General features: G+C 35.8%; 1 pseudogene; it reads left to right on the top strand.

Annotated features, from left to right (window-relative positions):
• Window positions 1-629: 629 nt before the first annotated feature.
• On the top strand, window positions 630-7,306 carry LOC149572005 (subtilisin-like protease SBT1.5 pseudogene; annotated as a pseudogene).
• Window positions 7,307-11,350: the final 4,044 nt, after the last annotated feature.

Genomic DNA, 11,350 nt, shown 5'->3' with positions numbered 1-11,350 from the left:
TGGGTTTGAGAAGATAAAGAAATCCACTATCACCAATCAAAGCTTCATGGTACCAAAAATGTCACCACTACCAATCAAAACATCAAGGTACAAAAGTGCCAATACTATGTTCAAAGGATTATCTATCAATTTTCTATTATTAATTTTATCTTCTCTTAGTCTCAACTATTGTTGTTTACGAAAAATATTTTTTCTAGAATAATGCAATTTATCTCTTTTATCTCCACATAGACCATGTTTTAGATGGTACGATCACACCATTACCCCTTCCTCTAATAATGTTATTGTTTGAGATGAAATCATGATTACATCATCATCTTTTGAAGATGCAGGGTTAATGGTTATTATTTATAACATGCTACTATCATATCACAATCACATATGTCATGAGTAATGGGGTGTGGAAATTCCACCACTTCGAATCGAAGGACAATCTATCTATTTTCTATGTAAAGTTAACGCTTCCATGCCATGTCTATCATGCTTTCATTAAGAGAATCATCAAATGAACTATCTATTCATGTTTTGGACCACAATTTTAGAGTATATGATCCTTATTTATTGGTGGAGTGCCCATCTATCTTCTCACAACTAGTCCCCTACAGGCTTCTCTTTGTTTGTTGACAGAAATGGCTAGTTCCTCTCTTTTTTTGCTTGGTCTCTTTGACACTCTATTTTCATTTACCATAACCATAGCTATGTCTGAGGAGTTAATTAGGAAATCATACATTGCTCACATGAGCAGGTCCATGAAACCTCTGCATTTTTCACGTCATGAGCACTGGTATTCCTCTCTCATCAAGGAGGCAACTTCAAGTTCAGGCTCAAACAATGAAGATGAAGGTCTTGTAGATTTTTCCATCACACCAAAAGCACATAATTATGGTGGAGAAGGATCTCATTGGAGATGTAGTCGCTATGCCAACACCCCCCACATGATGGAGTTGGATACAACCATTTATCATGTGGGATTTGCACCAACTACATACCATGTGGATAATCCAAGACTACATAGATGAAGGGTCAAAGGGCTTGGGGGACTCAAATTGGTGACTTGCACTTTGATACCATGTAGATTTTGCCATTGCACCAAAAGCACGTACTCATGGTGGAGAGGGATCTCATCAGAGATATAGTCGCTATGCCAATAGGCCTATTGTTATACACTTATGATATAGTCCTCTTTGGATTCACAACAAAGCTGAGCAGTGCTGAGGCATCAGCTATAAAGAGCAAGGAAGGCTGCATAGCCATAATCTCATCATCTATGAGGCAAAGGCACACAACCCACTTGCTGCAATTTTTGGGTCTGGGAGGCTCATCACATTATAATTTGGGGCTTCAATCCAACTATGGTAAACATGTGATTGTGGGCATGGTCAACTCTGGAATATGGCCTTAGAGTGAGAGCTTCAATGATAGAGGCCTCGGCCCTATTCCCGCAAAGTGGAAGAGCATATGTCAAAGTGGGGCGAACTTTAATTCCTCTCACTGCAACAGGAAAATTATTGGAGATCATTATTTTTTCACTGGCTACCAAGCTAAACATGGTGAAATTCCCCAAAGCAAGATAAAATCAACAAGAGACACCAACGGTCATGGTGTGAGAAATATAAATTAAAAAATTTAAAACTCACAACCCTAAAACTGGACAACCCAAAAATTTTGCTCGGCACAAACTATTACCGAGCGTTAGTTTTTCTTGGCACTTGAAGGTGTCAAGTGGCAATTTTCTTGGCACGTGAAGGTGTTGAGTGATAGGTTGCTTGGCATGTGAAGGTGCTGAGTGAAAAGCAGTAGGTGGCAAGTTAGCTCAGCACAAGAAGAGCTTGACACTCAAAGGCAATGCTCAATAATCACTAGAAAGTGATATACAATAGAAGAGGATGTTGCCGAGTGTTCTGTTTCATATACTTAATATTTTTACCACTTACAACAAAGAGCCAAGCTAAAGTATTCAATAATAAACTTCTAAGAAAAAATAATGAATAGATGAAGAGAAATGGATTCAAATATGCCTGCTTTTTTTTCTATTCAACTAAGATTAAAATATTACAAAATTTGAGAGCATTCGGCTTTAACCAAAAAACCCTAAAATAACCCTAAACTGGTAAAACTTCAAAATTCAATGAACTTTAAATGTGTAGCTCTAATGGCTACACAGAATGGTTCTTGGAGCAATCACTGCTTCAATAAGACAAAACCAACAACAACAAACTTATAGAGTGAATAAGGGAAACAATTGCAACTAGAGACAAGCTTCCTTCTGTCTCTACAATGACTGAATCTGCTGATGACTTTCCTTTTGCTTTGCTTTGCTCTGCAACTTCTATCTTCTCTGCTCTACTAAATTGATTCTCTGAATGAATGAATGTAGAAAACATTCCTTTTGTCATATTCCATTTTCCCTCTCAACGTTCAAATTTCAAAATCACCTACCAAAATAAATGCTTGCCATCCATGGATGCCTGTGGGAAACAAATTGATAGGATAGATGGGCGTGGGGCTTGAGGACAACTTGTAGGCTCTCAAAGTTCAATTTCCAACACTTCCCCTTTGTCCTGAAACCCAAAAACAAGGATCACTGCTGATCCAAATCAACTACACCAAGACACTCTCTTAGGTGTACTAAACTTCCAATGCCTAATGGCTTTGTGAAAATATCTACTAGCTACTGCTCAGACTTACAAAATTCCATCTTGATATGCCCATTCTCCACCAACTCTCTGATGAAGTGATATCTGATCTCAATATGTTTGCTTCTCCCATGGAAGACTATAATCTTGGACAATGCAATTGAGGAGATGTTATCACAATAAATTGTGGTTCCATCCTCTTGCCTTTCATTCAAATTTTCTAAGGTCCTCCTTAGCCAAATTACTTGACATGTTGCTACATTTGTTGCTATGTATTTAGTCTTTGCTATAGATTGAGCAACAATAGGTTGCTTCTTGGATGCCCATGAAATTGCACCTGATCCCATATGGAACATGTATCCGGAAGTGCTCTTCCTATCATCTATACTTTTAGCCCAATCACTATTAGTATAACCCACCAACTTGAAATCATTATTTGCAATATACAAAATTCTAAATCCTTTTGTACCTTTCACATACCTTAGGATCCTCTTTCCCGTTGCTAATGGGAATACTTTGGTGTTTTGATAAATCTGGAAATCAAACTTACTGCATGCATTAAGCCTGGCCAAGTTGTAGTCAAATACATTAAACTTCCAACCATACTCTTGTATAGTGTTGGATCCACTCTCTTGCTAGAGTCTTCCTTGCTCAACTTTAGACCTACTATTGTTGGTGTTGAGGCTGCCTTACTATTGTGCATTTTAAATCTCTCCAAGATCTACCTTGCATACTTTTCTTGAGAGATGAAGATGTCATCATGCATTTGTTTTACTTCTATGCCTAGAAAGTATTTCAAGAGACCTAGGTCTATCATTTCAAATTCATTTTTCATGGCCTCTTTGAACTCACCAATTAGAGCCTTGTCATTACCACTAAAAATAAAATCATCTACATACAAGACAACAATCAACACATTTTTCATTTACTGCCTTGATGTAGAGAGTAGGCTCACCATTTCTTTTGCTAAAGCCATTTCTCATCAAATATGAGTTAATCCTATTGTACCATGCCCGTGGAGCTTGCTTGAGCCCATAAAGATCTCTCTTCAATCTATATACTTTGTGTTCTTCATCTGCAACTTCATAACTAGGTGGATACTCCACATAGACTTCTTCTTTCAATATACCATTTAGGAAGGTGGACTTCACATCCATTTGTGCTGAGCTACAATTGTTATGAAAACATGCACAGTTTCTATTCTTGTAACTAGGGCATATGTCTCATCATAATCTCTACCTCCTCTTGAAGTATTTTGTGAGCTACTTGCTCCATCTTCTCTTCCTGAGCTTTCTACTGCAACATTCCTTTGTCCTCCATTACCTCAGTCTCTGCCTCTGGAGTTTCTGCCTAAGCCATTTCTGCCTCTCCCCCTTCCTCTTGGATTTGACTGAGCCTTAAATACTTGCTCTTGGGAAGAAGAAGATGTAGATCTATTGATCCTATGCTCATGGGCTTGAAGAGTACCCATCAACTCATCCATTGTCAAAATAGTGAGGTATTTTGCCTCTTCTATGGTCATGACCAAATTGTCATATTTATGAGGTAAACTCCTCAATATCTTTTCCACTATCATCTACTCTTGATAGTCTTCTCCATTTGATTTCAGTTGATTAATCACATTTGAGGTCCTTGAGCTTAAATCTGCAATTGACTCATTTTCCTTCATCTGAAGGTTCTCAAATTCCCTCCTTGTATTTTATAGCTTAGTTGTGCAGACTTTATCAGTCCCCTTGAAGTTTGTCTCAATGATATCCCATGCTTCCTTTGCATAATTTTTTGCTGCAATCTTTGGGAATACTATCTCCGTCATTGCTGCTTCAATAAGACTTAATGCCTTTGCATCTCCTCTCCTTGACTCTTTCAAATGAGTCTTTTGTGCATTTGTGAGTGCAACATACTGAATTGGGTCTATCACATCATTGAACCCATTAATTAAAAACTCCCATAAATCATTTGCAACCATAATGGTTTTCATTTTCTTTGCCCATGTATCATAATTTTATCCATTGAATGGTGGTGGCTGCTGCCATATCTTTCCTATATCTACTGCCATGTTGAATATCCCAAGAAATCAAATGCCCTAACTCACTATGGATGTGGGGCCTCAAAGCTCTGATACTATGTAAGAAATATAAATTAAAAAATTTAAAACTCACAACCCTAAAATTGCACAACCCAAAAATTTCACTCAGCACAAACTATTGCCGAGTGCTAGTTTTGCTCAGCACTTGAAGGTGTCAAGTGGAAATTTTCTCGGCACGTGAAGGTGCTGAGTGGAAACTTTCTCAACACATGAAGGTGTCAAGTGATAGGTTTCTCGGTACATGAAGGTTCTGAGTGACAAGTAGTAGGTGCCAAGTTAGCTCGGCACAAGAAGAGCTCAACACTCAAAGGCAATGCTTGGTAGTCATTAGAAAGTCATACACAATAGAAGAGGATGCCGAGTGTTCTATTTCATATACTTAATATTTTTAACACTTAAGATAGAGAGCCAAGCTAAAGTATTCAACAATAAAATTCTTAGAAAAAATAATGAATAGATGAAGAGCAATGGATTCAAGTATGCCTGCTTGTTTTTCTATTCAACTGAGATTAAAATATTACAAAATTTGAGAGCATTCGTCTTCAACTAGGAAACCCTAAAATAACCCTAAACTGGTAAAACTTCAAATTTCAATGGACTTTAAACTTGTAGCTCTAATGGCTACATACAATGGTGCCTAGAGAAATCACTGCTTCAATAGGACAAAACCAACAACAACAAACTTACAGAGTGTACAAGGGAAACACTTGCAACTGGAGACAAGCTTCCTTCTATCTTTGCAATGACTGAATCTACCGATGACTTTCCTTTTGCTTTGCTCTCCTCTGCAACTTCTATCTTCTTTGCTCTGCTAAACTGACTCTCTAAATGAATGAATGTAGAAAACATTCCTTTTGTCATATTCCATTTTCTCTCTCAATGTTCAAATTTCAAAATCACCTACCAAAATAAATGTCTACCATCCATGGATGCCTGCGGGAAACAAACTAATAAGGTAGATGGGCATGGGGCTGGAGGACAACCAACAGGTCTCAACATTCAATTTCCAACACATGGAACACATTGTGCTTTGACTATTGTAGGAATGGTTGTGGATGGAGCAAGTTTTAATGGATTTGCCAATGGAATAGCCATTGGGATGGCTTCTCACGCCAGATTGGCCATTTACAAGATTCTGTGGAATGACAAAATCGATGATTGTGATATTCTTACTACCATAGAAATGGCTATTTTAGATGGCATGGATATTATTTCTATGTCAATTGGTGGACTGGAACAACTATTTTACAATGATTCCATAGCCATTGGAGCCTTCAAAGTGATGGCCAAGGGGGTGTTTTTTTCGCTTTCTGTAGGAAATGATGGACCTATTTACACTTCTGTTGAAAATATAGCACCGTGGGTGATGACCATTGGAGCCAGTAGTATTGATAGAAAGTTCCCTGCTAGTATGAGACTTGGCAATCATCAGATCTACAGAGGTTCATCTCTTTCTCAAGCTACCGAGGTAACTCAACAATTGCCTCTACTATATGTATCTCACAACAAAAGCACCAAGAGATGCGACCTCTTAGTTATCCCTCCCAACATTCTCAATGGTAAAATTTTGGTATGTGATTTTGCATATGCTAATATCTACATTGATTCCAATGGAGTTGCTTCACACAAGGAAATAAGCCTATTGGAAGAAGTGAAACAATTTGAGGTCGCTAGTTACATCTTTGCCACCGAATCTCCTTGGAGCTCGCAAGAAATAATCCTTGATTATGGTCTGCCCTTTATTAGCACAAGTTTTGCAGCTAGAAATAAAATAAAAGCATACATAAATAAAACAAGAAATCCAACAGAAACCATAAATCCATTAGGATAGACGTTGAAAGGTAAAGCGGTAACAATTCCTCTCATGGCTTATTTTTCTGCAAGGGGGCCAAGTCTTCAATTTTTGGATATAATGAAACTAGATGTTGTTGCTCTAGGTGTGGACATATTGGCTGTAGTAAAGAATGGATTTGCATTTATACCAGGGAAATCCATGGCTTTTCCACATGTAAGTGGCCTTGCAGCACTCATTCACGCTATCCATCCTTCTTGGAGTCCCACTGCCATTAAACCATCTCTCATGACATCTGCTTATGTTCGTGACAATAAAAATCAACCCATCAAAGATGTCACAACTTTGAAAGTTGCAGACCCTTTGGCATTGGGTGCAGGTCATGTGAATCGCATCGTCGCTATAGATCTAGGGCTCATCCATGACCTAACACCTCATAATTACATTCACTTTCTTTGTACTCTTAAATACACCAAAAAATAGATTGCTTTGTTGATGGATAACAACACAATCCAATGCCCCAAATCAAGCAATCTAGAAGACATAGGTGATCTCAATTACCCATCTTTTTCTATTCCCTTCAACTCCACCAAAATATAGCAAGTTGTTGGGAGGGTTAGAACAGTAAAAAATGTGGGTGTTGCTTGTTCAACCTACAAAGTGCATGTGGAGGATCCATATTGAGTAAAGGTAAGTGTTCAACCAGATACTTTAGAATTCAAAAAGAAGAACTAGAAGCTTAAATTTGGTGTGGAGTTTGAGAGCGCGACTATGGTAAAAGAAAATGGTTAATTGTTTGCCAGAGAGATATCCTAGAAATGTATTCAAGGTGGAACACATGTGCATAGTCTGATTGTTGCACTTTGGCTAGACACTTCCTTGGCCTCTTCCCATTGAAGGAGGTAGATAGAGTGGATCAAAGACAAACATAAATGCAATGATAAATATTCAAATCAATAAGCAAAACACAAAGACATCAAGCTATGCTACAACACTTAATACATAAATAAAATCTATAAAAAATCCTTAGAATGCTATAACATTCTATCCACTCATGATCCACAATGAGAAACCCAAAATGGGCTATGCTGATCACAAGCCTAGTTCATTGTATTTATAGAAAATACATAGTAAATGTAATCTTGACTATGGCATAGAATTAGCTACAATATTAATGAGAGTAGCTGAGATGGATGACTGAGTTAGTTGGATGGTGCTTGGATGGCTAAGGATGGCTTTGGATGGCTACTTGTCTATTGCTAATAGCTATTTGTCTATGGTTGTGGATGGATGGTTGTGCGGCTATGGATGGTGTACCACAGTAGGCAAGGTAGAAGGAGAAATTAATACTACCAAAACTCCCCCTTAATTTCTTCCACTAATGCCACTGCATTTATATTGTTTTCCCTCATCATAATCACTTTGAGTTTTACAACTTAACCCTTAAAAATGGAATACAAATGGTTTCTAGTTGACCAAAAACTTTACATTTGAACGATTGTGGCTAACCATGAACCTCACATAATAGTGGTTACAATAGACCACCAAACATTACAAATGGTTTTAGATTACCACTAACTCACATGATGGGAAAACTATCATCACTTCAAATTTTCTCCTTCTTGACCTACATCAAACTGGTTATTAAGACTATACAAAAAGAAATCCATCTACCAAGATACATGGGTCTCGAGCCATTGTACTTGCTAGTTCTATAGGAATCCTTTTCACATACATGGTTCATCAATATGTCAAACCAAAAACCTTTGGGGTGTCAGGCAAGACTAATAATGCACCCATACATTCACATAGCCCATTAACAATCATCACTAATTCAATTTTCATCACTTGGTTGGGGAATATCAATGCAACCAGCTTCTATTATAGGACCACTATCAAGAAAATCATATCCTTCACAACTAGACAAACAAATTCTCACTTCCAATCCCAACACTTTTATCTAGTCAGCACACACATAGACCTTTGAATCATGAGAACCAACTCACCACCAATACAACCTACTTTCACTTGCAACCACAACTAACTTCAATAATTATTCTATAACATCAAACATATACTTCAAACACAAAGACATAATAAACATTTTCATGATCAATATCTTCCCTTCCACATGTATGCATTCTTTGGCACTCCTGTTTGCACAGAGATGCTCCACATGCTTCTAGTCTATAAATGACAGCATCATACAACACTAACTCAAACACACTTCAACTTTGACTTCCTTCTTTTCATGACTTCTCTATTTCTCATAGTAGTCTCTTGATTTGTTCTTCTCTTTCTTCTTGCAGAAGATAACTTCAAATGCTATTGCCTATTGGGCTATGTTTCCACAACATTCTTCACCAATTCTAAACTTCTCAAGCTCTCCATGATCTCTAGGATCATATCCCATTAGCTCTGATACCACTTGAAGGAGGTGGATAGAGTGGATCAAAGACAAACATGAATGCAATGATAAACATTCAAATCAATAAGCAAAATACAAAGACACCAAGCTGTTCTATAGCACTTAATACATAAATAAAATCTATTACAAATCCTTAGAATGCTACAACATTCTATCTTCTCATGATCCACAATGAGAAACCCAAAATGGGCTCTGCTAATCACAAACCTAGTTCATTGTATTTATAGAAAATACATAGTAAATGTTATCTTGACTATGGCATAGAATTAGCTACAATATCAATGAGAGTAGCTGAGATGGATGACTGAGTTAGTTGGATGGTGCTTGGATGACTAAGGATGGCTTTGGATGGCTACTTGTCTATTGCTAACAACTATTTGTCTATGGCTGTGGATGTATGGTTGTGTGGCTATGGATGGTGTACCATAGTAGGCAAGATAGAGGGAGAAATTAATACTGCCAACACCCATAAGTATCTAAACTTAATAATAGTATTGGTTAATTATGTCACCATGGTTACCAACCTATCTTATTTAGCAGTAGTAATAGTGCTATTTTTTGTTGTTCTCCTAATAATTGTATGGGATGTGTGCCTAATATCGCTTATGACTATGGTTTACTTATAAATCTTGGTATCAATATGGATGTGGTTATTTTGATAATAGTTGGATCTATTATCAAGAATATGGATGTCGTTACTTTGATAATAGTTGGCATATAAAATAATAGTTGTCATATTTATGCTAAGAAAGGGTTAGAGGTCTTTTACTCTTTTCAACCTTGTTTTAACTAAATGTAGTTTCATTAATATTTTTTTGAAATATCTTTGTCATGGAATTAGAGCTCTTTATTTATTATATAATAAAAAAATTATGTTATTATGGGATTTATTCAATTAAAAAGATGTCCAACAATATACAGTCATGACATATTATACTTTATGCATTTTTAGATGTCACTTGTCAAAATTTGTAAAGTGGAATTTATCTTTATAATATTATAATAAATTTGTAAATATCTCAAGTATACATGGTCAATTGACAAATAATAGTGGGAAAATTACTTCTATTTTTAAGACATCAGTTTATTCCATACGCCTTGATATCAATCCTTTAAATGTCCTTGTGGAAACCCAACAAGACATCTAAATTGTTGTGGTACATAGGGAGGCTATGTGTGTTTAGAACCTCTATCTATGTAAAATTTGTGAAATAGAATGGCCAAGGAAGTTCTGACTCCATCAATAAGGAGAAATATCCCAAGAAAAAGGCATAAGAAAGAAGAAATTACACACTCTATTAAATTAGCAGAAAACAATTTTAAAGCCAAAGAATTAGGTCTTTTAGGGTTTTCTCTACCTCCTCTTTCTTTTTATTCTACATATAGTAAACTAAAAGCATATTGTTGGTGTGCTTTCAAATATGTATGGAATTCTAAAAAAGCAAAGTGAAGTAATTAATTTCGGATTTGGGAAAAGATTGAATGTCTGGTTTTTTCTTGAGTAATAAATAATACTTGTGACAACTCATTTTTAATCCTCCACCTTTCTCATTTTCAAAAAAATATTGTAAAAGACCCTCATGTGTGAAAATTGCAATCTAATATAATATGAATCATATTTTCCATATAATTTCTTACAATGAGTTTAACAAATTTTTAAGTGGAGTACATTCTTTTTTCTCTTATAAATTAATTCATGGGATCTACTATAATGTGCCCAACTTATCAAATTTGTAGAGCATTTTGTCTGAGGTAATGGTGGCATGGATCAAACTTATACCAAGAATGTATTGTGGAGGGTAAGTACCCACATTGAAAGGCATTTGAATTTAATGTGATAAATGCTCTACTCACACCACCATTTTAAGCCTAAACAATGTTTACATTTTTTTCTATAGTTCTTATACTTTCATAACATATAACTCATTTTTCAAAAAGAAATACAAATGAAAATATGTCTATTATTTGGGTTTTTTTTAATCTTTTAAACAATGGATTGTACATGCAACTAACCAAGTGTACTTTCATGGACTCTATGACTAAATTTAGTTTCTAAATTACTAAAGTTTTACAAAATAGATAAGATTAAGAGGTTCAAACTCATTGCACACAAAAAATAGTTCCTGGCTTTGAAAAAAGTATAACAGAGTTATTTCATGTGCCTAAAACAATATGTAGTTAGATTTAGTATTTTGAGAAACCTTAAATGGTAGGATGATAAGTAAGGGTGAGATTTACAATTTCTTTATTTTTGCAAAATTTTCTACCGGGTATTTATTTTTATGATTCTTTAAATTGTTTATCCTAAAATATTTTGTAGTTGTTCATGCACTAGTCATAATTTCCATCCAAATAATTTAAAATGTAGTTTTTTTAACAAAAGTGTATAAAATTAAGTGTAAAATTCT

The sequence above is a fragment of the Cupressus sempervirens genome, chromosome 2, assembly GCF_028749045.1.
Source record: "Cupressus sempervirens isolate cs-2001-9-10 chromosome 2, ASM2874904v1, whole genome shotgun sequence".
NCBI lineage: Eukaryota > Viridiplantae > Streptophyta > Pinopsida > Cupressales > Cupressaceae > Cupressus > Cupressus sempervirens.
The sequence above is the reverse complement of the archived record's forward strand: the minus strand, read 5'-3'. Positions and strand labels throughout refer to the sequence as shown.